Here is a 17,555-nt window from a genome sequence, read left to right on the forward strand (position 1 = left end):
GCTATACAAGCTACATCACTAATAGATTTTCTACTAAGGGCATCGGCCACAACATTGGCCTTCTCCGGGTGATAGTGCAACTCAAAATCATAGTCCTCAATGAACTCCATCCATCTCCTCTGCCTCAAATTCAAGTCTCTCTGTGTAAACAGATACTTCAAACTCTTGTGGTCCGAGAACACCTCGAACCTTTCCCCATAAAGGTAGTGTCTCCAAATCTTCAAGGCAAAGATCACTGCTGCTAACTCTAGGTCGTATGTAGGGTAGTTCTTCTCGTGTATTTTCAACTGACGTGAGCCATAAGCCACCACTTTCCCCTTTTGCATCAACACACAACCCAAACCCTCTCGTGAGGCATCACAATAAAACGCATAACCCAACCCTCTCTCCGGAATAATCAAAACCGGGGCGGTGGTCAATCTAACCTTCAACTCTTGGAACGACTTTTCACAAGTCTCACTCCACACAAATTTGACTCCCTTCCGAGTCAGTCTAGTCAACGGCGAAGCTAGCCTGGAGAAATCCTTCACAAACCGACGGTAATACCCTGCTAATCCCAGAAAACTGCGGATCTCAAACACACTCTTAGGCCGTGCCCAATCTTGCACTGCCTCAACCTTGGATGCATCAACGGACACCCCTTCCCCGGATACCAAGTGGCCTAAGAATTTGACTTCCCTCAGCCAGAACTCACACTTCCCAAACTTGGCATACAACCTATGGGCTCTAAGCAACTCAAGCACCACTCTCAAGTGTTCCTCGTGCTCCTCCTCTGAAGGTGAGTAAATCAGGATGTCGTCCACGAAGACGACTACAAAACGGTCTAAGAATTCCCGGAAGATCCGGCTCATCAAGTCCATAAATACTGCTGGTGCATTGGTAAGCCCGAATGGCATCACCAAAAACTCATAATGGCCATACCACGTACGGAATGCCGTCTTAGGAATATCCTCCTCCCTGACCCTCAACTGGTGGTAACCCGATCTCAAGTCTATCTTAGAGAAACAATGGGAACCCTTCAACTGGTCGAACAGATCATCTGTACGGGGCATAGGGTACTTATTCTTGACCGTAGCCCGATTCAACTTTCGGTAGTCGATACACAATCTCAAGGCACCATTTTTCTTTTTAGCAAAGAGGGTCGGTGCTCCCCACGGCGAAACACTAGGGCGAACAAAACCCTTATCTAGCAATTCCTGGAGCTGAACTTTCAACTCAACCAACTCTGCTGGAGCAAAACGGTAAGGTGCCGTAGAAATCGGCGCCGTGCCGGGCACTAGATCAATAGAGAACTTTATCTCTCAGTGAGGTGGCAAACTAACAAGGTCTTCGGGAAAGACATCCGAATACTCACAAACCACCCTCGGCAACACAAGCTGGGTCTCACCACACTCACCACTCTCAAAGCTAGCAAGTAGACCACTAAGCTCACTCCGCCCTCGCGAATCAAACCCCGGTGGCAAAACACTACCAACCCAGTCTCCCAAGAAATGGAACCACTCCCCGCTCAAGGTACATAGCGTGACCCTTTGGCGGTAGCAATCGATAAAAGCCCGGTATGACGATAGCCAGTCCATACCCAAAATAACATCAAAACCCTTCATGGGCATGACAACAAAAGGAAAAGGAAGCCTATGGTCGGTGACCTCTATATCACAACCTCTAACACCTTGTTTCAAGATCAACTCACCACCAATAGGCGATACCACACAAATAGGAGATGCTAACTGTGCCAACTCCAATTCCAAAATAGATGCAAATGCAGCAGATACAAAAGAATGAGATGCACCCGTGTCAATCAACACATTAGTAACCGAGTTGCAAAACAGAAAAGTACCTCTCACTACTGATGGAGCCGGTACTAGATCCTGCGCGGTAACAGCATACACGCGCCCCGTAGGCCCCTGATCCACCTGCTCGCCCCTCGGAGCATACGACTGCTGTACTAACTGGGATGACGAAGCTCCCGGATTGGCCCTCGAGGCCTGCACAGCTGACCCCCTCCCTTCTGCGGGCAAACCGAAGACTTGTGACCCAGCTGGACACACGCAAAACAAGTCAAGCCTCCCTGACTGCCTCACCCAAAGCCTGCACTCGGCACCGAAAAGGTCGATCTAGTAACTCCACCCTGAGACTGTTGAGGGTTATAACCCCTCTGTCTCCTGCCATCACCTTGACCCTCCTAGCTTCTCTTGGAGCCTCTGTGTTTCTCCTCGTCCTCCTCCTGCATCATAAGCTCCATATGAGCTGCAGCATCCACTAAATGTCTATACTCTCGGATGTAAGATCCACCAACCCTCAACTTGAGGCCCCGCCTCAACTTCCGTTCAAACTCATAGCAACGGCATTCTTCGGACGCCACCAACTCAAGTGCAAACCTGGACAAACTAGTAAAAGTGGCCTCAAACTCTGCCACAGACATACCCTGCTGATTAAGCCGGCTAAACTGATCCCTTAGCTTCTCCCTAGCCACTGTAGATAAGAACCTCTCCTGGAATGCATTTACAAACGCCTCCCACGTACCACCAACACGAGCCTTCTCGTACTTCCACCATTGACCCGCATCTCCCTTCAGCTGGAAGGATGCTAAGGTCACTTTCAATGCTCCGTCCTCGATGCCAAGCATCTCGAACGTCTTACTCATTTGTTCTAACCACTCGTCAGCCTTCAGTGGTTCCTTCGGATCTCCAACAAACTCGTTCGGATTAGACCGGCAGAACTGCCTCTTCAAAAAAGAAGGCCCTACCGCAGCTGCCTGATTCCCTGCTCTGAGAATACCCAAAGCTCCTGCTATCTCTCGGGCCAAGGCACTCATAGCCAGTTGACCCGTTGGCTCGGCCACATTGGCCTGGCCAACTTCCTCCTGCACTGCCGGAATATCATCCGGTAAAGGTACTTTCTGCCTCGCAGGCCTACCATGCCTAGCACCTCTTCCTCGTCCTGACATCCTAATAAAGGTAATACAGAACGTTAGCACATTCACAAATGTGCCAAAACTATAACACTCGCGTCCTAATGCATGGACAACTGTAATTCATTCCATGTAAGCACATAAACACATAAGCACTTACGAATTTCATTTCCGGATAATGATAGTCCTGAGGCGTTACTAGAGTTCCGGTTAGAAACAGCATTGATCAAGTGGCTTTCCAACAAGACTCACAGAAACCCAAGGATCCAATCAACATCCTAGAAACTAAATCCCATACCCATATAGTCACATAAGCATGTTATCAATTAAGCACATAGCATATGACACTACATCTAAGTCTCTATCAAGCGAGACAAGCCCATTGTGATCCTAATCACTTCCCACGTACCCAAAGTATTCGAACCCGGTACGCTCTGATACCAAGTTGTAACGCCCTCAAAAAAAATAACATTAAACCCATCAATATAAACATGCATTGATATATAAAAGCTCCACATTCTTCTATTCATCAGAGTTCCATTACCAAAAGTATTACATGTTAACGACAAAAGCAAATGCCCTAAGGGCTTACAGCTTTCCAAGTTAACACTTGGTTACAACAAAAGAGTGCTAACTCATTTACACATTAAGCCCTTGGCTTGAATATACATGTAATACATCAAAGAAACTAAACAATAAAAGTCTGCCCGCCTCTAGCCTCCCAAGCTACGTCCTTGGAGGTGGCATGCTACCTGTACCTGAAAATGATATTCCCATATAGGGTGAGCCACAGCCCAGTAGAAATGCACTAAACCAAATATGAACAATGACTAAAAAATTAGCAGTTGATAGATGACCAACACTGATACTTTCCCTTAACACACTTTACGGTTTCATGACATACAAGTCCATGTTACAATCCATTTTCCAATTTATAACCATGGCTCAGAACCTGGCCAAACAACTTATATGAGACAGTAACTCATATTAAGCCCTTTCTCATTTCATAATAGATAAGCATACTAGCTAGATCACACACCAACAGATAAGCATACAAGCTATATCATCACTTCCATAGATATGCATAAGAGCACTATCACACTTCCAAAGACAAGCATATGAGCTATGTCAACACATTACTAGATAAGCATATGAGCTCTATCTATGGAGTCCATCCCCTATCTCCTCCCAACAACATCCTGTTTAGAGGTCCATCCCCTATCTTCCCCTAAACCGTGGAGTACATCCCCTATCTCCTCCAACACGACACAATGCATATAAACAATAATTATACACATCATCACACAACACATAAATTTAATGTATTCTTTCAACCGTCATACTCAATGACACATTTCAGTGATTAGTTTCAGTTTGCCTAATCATCATGCATTGTCTACAACAATCAAGACTATCCTCCACCGATAGCCCAAAGCAATTATTTCTATACAGAAAATAAATGCAACAATGGATATATAATCAACATTTCAACTCGGTGAGCGATAAATAATCCAACTACACCCTTTAATCCCATACCTTTCCAAATCAATTCCTCATTTCTCATAATTAATTATGCAAATTAATTAACCAATGTAATTAGGGCATTTCCCATAATTAACATTACAGCCTTTAGGTTCCATTTTCATTAATGTTTTAACATTAATTTCACTTTTGCAAGCCAAACATGCATCTAGGTTTAATATAGCTAAAACCCCAACTTCTGTAAATTTACACAAGAGCCCCGAACTTTCACAAATTACCAAACCAACCTCAACATCTCAAAATACTAAAATTTAGAGACAAAGCCCATAGTGAGGAGTAGGTTATTCCTACCTCAAAAGATGACTCCCAACCATGAAGGTGAAGAAGACGAAAATGCTCCAACCCACGAATTTCTCGGATCAAAAGATAGCCCTCGACGATCAACAACTTTTTTGTAAAGGCCAAATGTGAGGAAATCACTCTTACTAGATCAATAGCTAGAGAGAAGGTAGAGCTCTAGAGTGAGAAGCTCAACAATGGTGTTTTTGGAAAAGTAAGAGAGAGAAGAGAAGTGGAAAAAGTGATTTAAAACTGTCCCACAGTCAACTGATATACGACACTCCCGCTCGAGCAGAAAACACAACGCTCGACCGTCGAGAACAAAAACTAGGTCCGCTCGAGCGCAAAAATCCCCGCTCGAGTGCCAAGACACAAGAATAAAGCACATCCGCTCGAACGCGAAAACCAGTCCGCTCGAGCGTAGATTTCCCCCTCCCAGAACTTATACCCAGAAAGTACTACCCGCTCTAGCGCCAACAGACCCGCTTGAGCGCTACCGCTCGAGCGTAAAACAAACCCGCTCGAGCGTAAAAATCACATCTGCAGAAGTTTTGGAAGAACACGAAATACTGGAGGTGTGCAATCCCCGCTCGAGCGCAAGAAGACCCGCTCGAGCGGATCGCCTAAAAACTGGACAACAAGGAATTGAAACCAAGGCCTAACCAACCTGTAACAACCCTGCTCAAAACATCCTAAAACTCAATCAAGTGGAATTAAAGGACGGCAACAAGATGAATACCACTACCAACTTCACGGAACCGAGTCCGAAATACAACAGAACAGAAAAGGGACAACCGGGATCGTTATAACCTCCCCCCCTTCCAGAATTTCGTCGCCGAAATTAAACACAAGTTTTTCAAAAACAGGTTTTCTCCATTCTCAACAATATTACGACATAATATTAAACACTTCGACCCATTACCGGTCAATTCCATCTCTTTTCAAGAGGCAAAACACAACATACATTGCAAATGCATTATCAACATGCAATTTTCTTCCATGTCCAACCATTTCCAACATACATGGTTCACAGTTCATATCATAATCAATATACATGATACAACCCCAATTCTACAATATAGCCAACATATGCAATATCATAATCAACTCCCATATCAAGGTAAGTTCTACAACATACTTCCATTAAACCAAAACATTACCAATGTTTTACAACTTAAGACTCATATAAAGCTCTTAAGTCCAACAACATTACAAAATCTAAATACAAGATTACTCATCAATAAACAAGTCCGAATATTTCTCGCGGACATCCAACTCACGTTCCCAAGTGGCTTCCTCCACTCCGTGATGTTTCCACAAAACCTTTACCAAAGGGATGGTCTTGCCATGCAGGACTTGATCCCGCCTATCCAAGACCCGAACCGGTCTCTCCTCATACGAGGCATCCTCATCTACCTCTAAGTCGGTCCAATCTAATACATGCGATGGATCCAGCTCATACTTCCGAAGCATACTCACATGAAACACGTCATGAACTCTTGACAACTGCGGCGGTAAGGCTAAACGATAAGCAACCTCGCCAAACCTCTCAAGGATCTCAAAGGGACCAATAAATCGAGGGGATAACTTCCCACTCTTCCCAAACCTCATCAACCCCTGCCTAGGTGATATCTTCAGAAAGACATGATCACCTATCTCAAATGCCAAAGGTCTCCTCCTACGGTCAGCATAACTCTTTTGGCGACTCTGGGCTGTAACAAGTCTCCTACGGATAAGCTCAACTTTCTCCGTCGTCTCTCTAACCAACTTCGGACCCAACAAAGGTGCATCACCCACCTCGGCCCAACACACTGGAGACCTACACGGTCCGCCGTACAAGGCCTCAAACGGTGCCATACCGATACAAGACTGAAAGCTGTTGTTGTAGGCAAACTCTACCAATGGTAAGTGCCTCTCCCACGTCCCACTAAAGTCAAGGACACAACCCCGAAGCATATCCTCAAGGATCTGAGTAGTACACTCGGACTGCCCGTCAGTCTGAGGATGATAAGCCGTACTAAAGGTCAACTTAGTGCCCAAGGCACTCTGCAAACTCTACCACAACCTAGCAGTAAAATGAGGATCTCTATCTGAGACGATCGTCACTGGGACCCCGTGCAATCTCACTATGTCCCGAATATACAAGTCGGCGAGATGATCTACCGAGTCTCTCACGCGCATGGGAATGAAGTGCGCCGACTTAGTCAACCGGTCTACAACCACCCAAATAGCATCACTACCCCGCTGAGTCCTCGGAAGACCTACAACGAAGTCCATAGTGACATGCTCCCACTTCCACTCGGCAATAGGCAAGGGTTGCAACAAACCCGCTGGCCTCTGATGCTCGGCCTTCACTTGCTGGCAAGTAAGGCACTTCGATATGAAAACAGCCACATCTCTCTTCATACCCCGCCACCAAAACTGGTGACCCAAATCCTGATACATCTTAGTACCTCCGGGATGCACCGCAAGACATGAATGATGAAACTCTCGGAGTACTTCCTCTCGGCAAGACTCCGGCACACACAGACGGTCTTGGTATCTCACACTCAGGTCGGGATACACCGTCAAACCCTTTTCAGCCTTTCCATTTGAGATCTTCTCTTGGAGGGATTCTACCTCAAGGTCACCTCTTTGTGCCTCTAACACTCGAGTCACAAGTGTGGGCTGCGCAACATATAGCGATCCCGGATTTACCCTTGTTGTACAGTGATCCGGACATGTGTCCGTGGATGTTGGTAGTTAACTATTATCCTGTTTACATCCTTTTTACTTCGTATCTGAGTTATAGGATGTGTTGGGCAGGTTTGTTACAGGTTGGTTGAGTTTAGAAACCAAAACTAGTTGCCCAGATTTTGACCTGTCCGCTCAAGCGGGGGTTTTGGCGCTCGAGCGAGAATTGCACCCATCCAGTATTTCCTGTGCAGTGTTGGACGCTCGAGCATGGAATTGGCCACTCGAGCGGGGTTGTGTGAGTGCTGCTCGAGCGGGGAGTTGGAAGCTCGAGCGGAGACCTGGCTCTGTAAAAGTTCTGGGAGTGTGTATCCGCCGCTCGAGCGGGATTGTTGGCGCTCGAGCGGGAGTCTGTGAGTGACGCTCTAGCGGGGTGTTTGACGCTCGAGCGGGGCGACTGGGTTTAAGTTGTGAGTTTTGACTTTTCAAATCACTTTTTCACTTTCTCTTCTCTCTCTTACTTTTCCAAAAACACCATTGTTGAGCCTCTCACTCTAGAACTCTACATTCTCTCTAGGTTTTGATCTAGTAGGAGTGATTTGCTCATCTTTGGCCTTTACAAAAAAGTTGTTGATCGTCGAGGGCTACATTTTAATCTGAAAATTTCGAGATTTGGAGCACGTTGGGTTTTGTCATCTTCTCCCTTGGAGCTCCGAATTTGAGGTAGGGATATCCTACTCCTCTCTATGGATTTTGTCTTTAAATTTTGGTATTTTGAGACGTTGGGGTTGGTTTGGCAATCTTGTGAAGATTTGGGGCTTTTGTGTCATTTTACAAAGGTTGGGGTTTTATTTATAATAAACCTAGATGTATGTTTGGTATAGAGGAATGGAATAAATGTTGAATCATTGATGAAAATGGGACCTAAGGGTTGAAATGGTAATTATGGAAAATGACCTAATTACATTATTTTATTAATTGGGATAATTAATTGTGAGAAATGAGGAAATGAAATGGAATTGTTGAGATTGGGAATGTATGGGGTTAAAAGGTGTAGTTGAATTATTTATCACTCACCGAAATGAAATGTTGATTGAATATCTATTTGTGCATTTATTTTCTGTTTAGAAATAACTGCTTTGGGCTATCGGTGGAGGATAGTCGTGATTGTTGTAGACAATGCATGATGATTAGGCAAACGGAAACTAATCAATGGAATGTGTCATGGAATTTGACGGTTGATAGAATACATTAACTGTATGTATTGAGTGATGGTATATAGAACCAATGTGCTTGTATACGTTATGTGTAGAGGAGGAGATGGGGGATGTACTCCGCGGTTTAGGAGAAGATGGGGGATGTACCTCTAAACCGGATAGTGTTGGGAGAAGATAGGGGATGAACTCCGTAGATACAGCTCATATGCTTGTCTAGAGAAGTGAAGATAGAGCTCATATGCTTATCTTTGTGAAGTGTGGATACAGCTTATATGCTTATCTGTGAATGTGTGGGATATTGTCGTTATACATATCTGTTGAGAAAGTGAATATAGCTTATATGCTTATCTGTCAATGTGGGATATAGTTTTTATACATATCTGTTTAAATGATGATAGAGCTAACATGCTTATCTGTTGAAAAAGGGAAAATGAAAAGTAATTTGGACTCATAAGTCGTATGACATAAATATGTAATTTATGTGAATGTATCAGTGTTGGCCATCTATCAATTGCTAATCTTTTAGTCATTGTTCATGGTCGGTTTAGTGTATTTCTACTGGATTGTGGCTCACCCTATATGGGAATATCATTTTCAGGTACAGGTAGCATGCCACCTCCAAGGACATAGCTTGGGAGGCTAGAGGCGGACATACTTTTGTCGTTTTATTTTTGATGTATTACATGTAAATTCAAGCCATGGGCTTAATGTGCAAACGAGTTAGTACTCTTTTGTTGTAACCAAGTGTTAACTTGGAAAGCTGTAAGCCTGTAGGGCATTTTGCTTTTGTTATTAACATGTAATACTTTTGTAATGAAACTCTGATGAATAAAAGAATGTGGTTATTTCATATGTCAACGAATGTCTTATTTTGAGGGCGTTACAACTTGGTATCAGAGCGTACCGGGTTCGAATACTTTGGGTACGTGGGAAGTGATTAGTATCACAATGGGTTTGTCTCGCTTGATAGAGACTTAGATGTAGTATCATATGTTATGTGCTTAATCGATAACATGCTTATGTGACTATGTGGGTATGGAATGTAGTTTCTAGGATGTTGATTGGATCCTTGGGTTTCTGGGAGTCTTGTTGGAAAAGCACTTGATCAATGCTGTTTCTAACTAGAACTCTGGTAACGTCTCGGGACTATCATTATCCGGAGATGAAATTCGTAAGTGCTTATGTGTTTATATGCTTCCGTGGAGTAAATTACAATTGTCCATGCATTAGGACGTGAGTGTTTAGTTTTGGCACATTTATGAATGTGCTAACGTTCTATATCACCTTTATTAGGATGTCAGGACGAGGAAGAGGTGCTAGGCGTGGTAAACCTGCGAGGCAGGAAGTACCGTTACCGGGTGAGATTCCGGCAGTGCAGGAGGGAGTTGGCCAGGCCAATGTGGCCGAGCCAGCGGTTCAGCAGGCTATGGGGGCCTTGGCCAGAGAGATAGCAGGAGCTCTGGGTATTCTTAGAGCTGGGAATCAGGCAGCTGAGGCAGGGCCTTCTTTCTTGAAGAGGGAGTTTTTCCGGTCTAATCCGGATGAGTTTATCGGGGATCCGAAAGAGCCACTGAAGGCTGATGAGTGGCTAGAGCAAATGAGTAAGACGTTCGAGATGCTTGGCATCGAGGACAGAGCACTGAAAGTGACCTTGGCATCCTTCCAGCTGAAGGGAGATGCGGGTCAATGGTGGAAGTACGAGAAGGCTCGTGTTGGTGGTACTTGGGAGGCGTTTGTGAATGCTTTCAGGAGAGGTTTTTGTCTGCAGCAGCTAGGGAGAAGCTGAGGGATCAGTTTAGCCGGCTTAAATAGCAGGGCTTGTCAGTGGCCGAGTTTGAGGCTACTTTTACCAGCCTGTCCAGGTTTGCACCTGAACTGGTGGCGTCTGAGGAACGCCGTTGCTATGAGTTTGAGCGGAAGTTGAGGTGGGGCCTCAAGTTGAGAGTTGGTGGGTCTTACATCCGAGAGTATAGACACCTGGTAGATGCGGCTGCTCATATGGAAATTATGATGCAGGAAGAGGAGGAAGAGCAGAGGGGCTCCAAGAGGAGCCAGGATGGTCAGGGTGATGGCAGGAGACAGAGGGGTTATAACCCTCAGCAGCCTTAGGGTGCAGTTTCTAGATCGACCTTTCCAGTGCCGAGTGCAGGCTCGGGGAGAGGCAATCAGGGGGAGTTTGCTTGTTACAAGCGTGGCCAGCTGGGTCACAAGGTTTCAGTTTGCCCGCAGAAGGGTGGAGGTCAGAGAGCTGCTTCTTCTTCAGCTAGACCGCAGAGTCAGAGTTTGGGCAGGGGGCAGCCCTTGTCTTGTTATCAGTGTGGACAGCCTGGGCACCTGAAGAGGTTTTGCCCACAGTTGAGTGCCACTTCAGGAGCGTCTGGTTCTAGACAGACGCAGGGATTTCAGCCAGCTCAGTCTGTGCAGGCCTCGAGGGCCAATCCAGGGGCTTCGTCGTCCCAGTCAGTGCAACAGTCGTATGCTCCTAGAGGTGAGCATGTAGACCAGGGGCCTACAGGGCGCGTGTATGCTGTTACCGCGCAGGATTTAGTACCAGCTCCATCGGTAGTGAGAGGTACTTTTCTGTTTTGCAACTCGGTTGCTAGTGTGTTGATTGACACGGGTGCATCTCATTCTATTGTATCTGCTGCATTTGCATCTGTTTTGGAATTAGAGTTAGCACAGTTAGCATCTCCTATTTGTGTAGTGTCACCTCTTGGTGGTGAGTTGATCCTGAAACAGGGTGTTAGAGGTTGTGATATAGAGGTCGCCGACCATAGGCTTCTTTTTTCGTTTGTTGTCATGCCCATGAAGGGTTTTGATGTTATTTTGGGTATGGACTGGCTATCGTCATACCAGGCTGTTATCGATTGCTACCGCCAGAGGGTCACGCTATGTACCTTGAGCGGGGAGTGGTTCCATTTCTTGGGAGACCGGGTTGGTAGTGTTTTGCCACCGGGGTATGATTCGCGAGGGCGAAGTGAGCTTAGTGGTCTACTTGCTAGCTTTGAGAGTGGTGAGTGTGATGAGACCCAGATTGTATTGTCGAGGGTGGTTTGTGAGTATTCAGATGTCTTTCCCAAAGATCTTGTTAGTTTGCCACCTCACCGAGAGATAGAGTTCTCTATTGATTTAGTGCCCGGCACGGCGCCGATTTCTATGGCACCTTATCGTTTTGCTCCAGCAGAGTTGGTTGAGTTGAAAGTTCAACTCCAGGAATTGCTAGATAAGGGTTTTGTTCACCCTAGTGTTTCACCATGGGGAGCACCGGCCCTCTTTGCTAAAAAGAAAGATGGTGCCTTGAGATTGTGTATAGACTATAGGAAGTTGAATCGGGCTACGGTCAAGAATAAGTACCCTATGCCCCGTATAGATGATTTGTTTGACCAGTTGAAGGGTTCCCATTGTTTCTCTAAGATAGACTTGAGATCGGGTTACCACCAGTTGAGGGTCAGGGAGGAGGATATTCCTAAGACGGCATTCCGTACGCGGTTTGGCCATTATGAGTTTCTGGTGATGCCATTTGGGCTTACCAATGCACCAGCAGTCTTTATGGACTTGATGAACCGGATCTTCCGGGAATTCTTGGATCGATTTGTAGTCATTTTCGTGGACGACATTCTTATCTATTCGCCTTCTGAGGAGGAGCACGAGGAACACTTGAGAGTGGTGCTTAAGTTGCTTAGAGCCCATAGGCTGTATGCCAAATTTGGGAAGTGTGAGTTCTGGCTGAGGGAAGTCAAATTCTTAGGCCACGTGGTATCCGGAGAAGGAGTGTCTGTTGATACATCCAAGGTAGAGGCAGTGCAAGATTGGGCACAGCCTAAGAGTGTGTTTGAGATCCGCAGTTTTCTAGGATTGGCTGAGTATTACCGCCGGTTTGTGAAAGATTTCTCCAGGCTAGCGTCACCGTTGACTAGGCTGACTCGGAAGGGAGTCAAGTTTGTGTGGAGTGAGACTTATGAAAAGTCGTTCCAAGAGCTGAAAGTTAGATTGACCACCGCTCCGGTGTTGATTATTCCGGAGAGAGGGTTGGGTTATGCGGTTTATTGTGATGCCTCACGAGAGGGTTTGGGTTGTGTGTTGATGCAAGAGGGGAGCGTGGTAGCTTATGGCTCACGTCAGTTGAAAATACACGAGAAGAATTACCCTACACACGACCTAGAGTTAGCAGCTGTGATCTTTGCCTTGAAAATCTGGAGGCACTACCTTTATGGTGAGAAGTTCGAGGTGTTCTCGGACCACAAGAGTTTGAAGTATCTGTTTACACAGAGAGACTTGAATTTGAGGTAGAGAAGGTGGATGGAGTTCATTGAGGATTATGACTTTGAGTTGCATTATCATCCGGGAAAGGCCAATGTTGTGGCCGATGCCCTTAGTAGAAAATCCATTAGTGATGTAGCTAGTATAGCCATCCGAGAATGGGAGATGTTGGGAGCACTTGGCGAGTTTGATTTGCTACTGGTCGAATCCGTTGAGGCTGCGGCCTTGTTTTCTGTTGTTGCGCAGCCTATACTTGTGACACGAGTGTTAGAGGCACAGAGAGGTGACCTTGAGGTAGAATCCCTCCGAGAGAAGATCTCCAGTGGGAAGGTTGAGAAGGGTTTGACGGTGTATCCCGACCTGAGTGTGAGATATCGAGACCGTTTGTTTGTGCCGGAGTCTTGCCGAGAGGAAGTACTCCGAGAGTTTCACCATTCGCGCCTTGCGGTGCATCCGGGAGGTACTAAGATGTATCAGGATTTGGGTCGCCAGTTTTGGTGGCGGGGTATGAAGAGAGATGTGGCTGTTTTCGTATCGAAGTGCCTTACTTGCCAGCAAGTGAAGGCCGAGCATCAGAGGCCAGCAGGTTTGTTGCAACCCTTGCCTATTGCCGAGTGGAAGTGGGAGCATATCACTATGGACTTCGTTGTAGGTCTTCCGAGGACTCAGCGGGGTAGTGATGCTATTTGGGTGGTCGTAGACCGGTTGACTAAGTTGGCGCACTTCATTCCTATGCGCGTGAGAGATTCGGTAGATCATCTAGCCGACTTGTATATTCGGGACATAGTGAGGTTGCACGGGGTCCCAGTAACGATCGCCTCAGATAGAGATTCTCGTTTTACTGCTAGGTTGTGGCAGAGTTTGCAGAGTGCCTTGGGCACTAAGTTGACCTTTAGTACGGCTTACCATCCTCAGACTGACGGGCAGTCTGAGCGTACTATTCAGATCCTCGAGGACATGCTTCGGGGTTGTGTCCTGGACTTCAGTGGGACGTGGGAGAGGCACTTACCCTTGGTAGAGTTTGCCTACAACAACAATTTTCAGTCTAGCATCGGTATGGCACCGTTTGAGGCCTTGTATGGCCGATCGTGTAGGTCTCCAGTGTGTTGGGCCGAGGTGGGTGATGCACCTTTGTTGGGTCCGGAGTTGGTTAGGGAGACGACGGAGAAAGTTGAGCTTATCCGTAGGAGGCTTGTTACAGCCCAGAGTCGTCAGAAATCGTATGCTGACCGTAGGAGGAGGCCTTTGGCGTTTGAGGTAGGTGATCATGTTTTCTTGAAGATATCACCTAGGCGAGGCCTGATGAGGTTTGGGAAGAGCGGGAAGTTATCCCCTCGGTTTATTGGTCCTTTTGAGATCCTTGAGAGGATTGGTGAGGTTGCTTATCGGTTAGCTTTACTGCCGCAGCTGTCCGGAGTGCATGACGTGTTTCATGTGAGTATGCTTCGGAAGTATGAGCCAGATCCATCACATGTGTTGGATTGGACCGATTTAGAGGTAGATGAGGATGCCTCGTATGAGGAGAGACCGGTTCGGGTCTTGGATAGGCGGGATCAGGTCCTGCGTGGCAAGACCATTCCTTTGGTGAAAGTCTTGTGGAAACATCACGGAGTGGAGGAGGCCACTTGGGAACGTGAGTTGGAAGTCCGTGAGAAATATTCGGACTTGTTTGTTGATATGTAATCTTGTATTTAGATTTTGAACTATTGTTGAACTTAAGAGCTTTTATACATGTCTTAAGTTGTGAAACATTGAAAATGTTTTGGTTTATTGGAAGTATGTTTTGGGAACTTGCCTCATATGGAAGTTGAATGTAACATTATATATGTTGAATATATTGTTGAAATTGGAAAGGAAATGCGTAATGTTGATACATGTTGAAAGTACATATGTTGATTACATATTGTGAAATGTCTCTTGTTAAAGGGATGGAATGACCGGTAATGGGTCGAATTGTTGAATGTTAAAATGTAACATTGTTTAAAATGGAGAAAAACTTGTTTTTGAAAACTTGTGCTTAATTTCGGGGACGAAATTCTTTAAGGGGGGGAGGTTATAGCGATCCCGAATTTACCCTTGTTGTACAGTGATCCGGACATGTGTCCGTGGATGTTGGTAGTTAACTATTATCTTGTTTACATCCTTTTTACTTCGTATCTGAGTTATAGGATGTGTTGGGCATGTTTGTTACAGGTTGGTTGAGTTTAGAAACCAAAACTAGTTGCCCAGATTTTGACCTGTCCGCTCGAGCGGGGGTTTTGGCGCTCGAGCGAGAATTGCACCCATCCAGTATTTCCTGTGCAGTATTGGACGCTCGAGCGTGGAATTGGCCGCTCGAGCGGGGTTGTGTGAGTGCCGCTCGAGCGGGGAGTTGGAAGCTCGAGCGGAGACCTGGCTCTGTAAAAGTTCTGGGAGTGTGTATCCGCCGCTCGAGCGGGGTTGTTGGCGCTCGAGCGGGAGTTTGTGAGTGACGCTCGAGTGGGGTGTTTGACGCTCGAGCAGGGCGACTGGGTTTAAGTTACGAGTTTTGACTTTTCAAATCACTTTTTCACTTTCTCTTCTCTCTCCTACTTTTCCAAAAACACCATTGTTGAGCCTCTCACTCTAGAACTCTACCTTCTCTCTAGGTTTTGATCTAGTAGGAGTGATTTGCTCATCTTTGGCCTTTACAAAAAAGTTGTTGATCGTCGAGGGCTACATTTTAATCTGAAAATTTCGGGATTTGGAGCACGTTGGGTTTTGTCATTTTCTCCCTTGGAGCTCCGAATTTGAGGTAGGGATATCCTACTCCTCTCTATAGATTTTGTCTTTAAATTTTGGTATTTTGAGACGTTGGGGTTGGTTTGGCAATCTTGTGAAGATTTGGGGCTTTTCTGTCATTTTACAAAGGTTAGGGTTTTATTTATAATAAACCTAGATGTATGTTTGGTATAGAGGAATGGAATAAATGTTGAATCATTGATGAAAATGGGACCTAAGGGTTGAAATGGTAATTATGGAAAATGACCTAATTACATTATTTTATTAATTGGGATAATTAATTGTGAGAAATGAGGAAATGAAATGGAATTGTTGAGATTGGGAATGTATGGGGTTAAAGGATGTAGTTGAATTATTTATCACTCACCGAAATGAAATGTTGATTGAATATCTATTTGTGCATTTATTTTCTGTTTAGAAATAACTGCTTTGGGCTATCGGTGGAGGATAGTCGTGATTGTTGTAGACAATGCATGATGATTAGGCCAACGGAAACTAATCAATGGAATGTGTCATGGAATTTAACGGTTGATAGAATACATTAACTGTATGTATTGAGTGATGGTATATAGAACCAATGTGTTTGTATACGTTATGTGTAGAAGAGGAGATGGGGGATGTACTCCGCGGTTTAGGGGAAGATGGAGGATGTACCTCTAAATCGGATAGTGTTGGGAGAAGATAGGGGATGAACTCCGTAGATACAGCTCATATGCTTGTCTAGAGAAGTGAAGATAGAGCTCATATGCTTATCTTTGTGAAGTGTGGATACAGCTTATATGCTTATCTGTGAATGTGTGGGATATTGTCGTTATACATATCTGTTGAGAATGTGGATATAGCTTATATGCTTATCTGTGAATGTGGGATATAGTTTTTATACATATCTGTTGAAATGATGATAGAGCTAACATGCTTATCTGTTGAAAAGGGGAAAATGAAAAGTAATTTGGACTCATAAGTCGTATGACATAAATATGTAATTTATGTGAATGTATCAGTGTTGGCCATCTATCAATTGCTAATCTTTTAGTCATTGTTCATGGTCGGTTTAGTGTATTTCTACTGGGCTGTGGCTCACCCTATATGGGAATATCATTTTCAGGTACAGGTAGCATGACACCTCCAAGGACATAGCTTGGGAGGCTAGAGGCGGACATACTTTTGTCGTTTTATTTTTGATGTATTACATGTAAATTCAAGCCAAGGGCTTAATGTGCAAACGAGTTAGTACTCTTTTGTTGTAACCAAGTGTTAACTTGGAAAGCTGTAAGCCTGTAGGGCATTTTGCTTTTGTTGTTAAGATGTAATACTTTTGTAATGAAACTCTGATGAATAAAAGAATGTGGTTATTTCATATGTCAACGAATGTCTTATTTTGAGGGCGTTACACAACAACAGAAAATAAGGCCGCAGCCTCAACAGATTCGCCCAGATGCAAATCAAACTCGCCAAGTGCACCCAACATCTCCCATTCTCGGATGGCTATAAAAGCTACATCACTTATAGATTTTCTACTAAGGGCGTCGGCCACAACATTGGCCTTCTCCGGGTGATAGTGCAACTCAAAATCATAGTCCTCAATGAACTCCATCCATCTCCTCTACCTCAAATTCAAGTCTCTCTGTGTAAACAGATACTTCAAACTCTTGTGGTCCGAGAACACCTCAAACCTTTCCCCATAAAGGTAGTGTCTCCAAATCTTCAAGGCAAAGATCACTGCTGCTAACTCTAGGTCGTGTGTAGGGTAGTTCTTCTCGTGTATTTTCAACTGACGTGAGCCATAAGCCACCACTTTCCCCTTTTGCATCAACACACAACCCAAACCCTCTCGTGAGGCATCACAATAAACCGCATAACCCAACCCTCTCTCCGGAATAATCAAAACCGGAGCGGTGGTCAATCTAACCTTC

The sequence above is a fragment of the Camellia sinensis genome, chromosome 8 (assembly GCF_055761805.1).
Source record: "Camellia sinensis isolate YWXY chromosome 8, ASM5576180v1, whole genome shotgun sequence".
NCBI classification, from domain to species: Eukaryota; Viridiplantae; Streptophyta; class Magnoliopsida; order Ericales; family Theaceae; genus Camellia; species Camellia sinensis.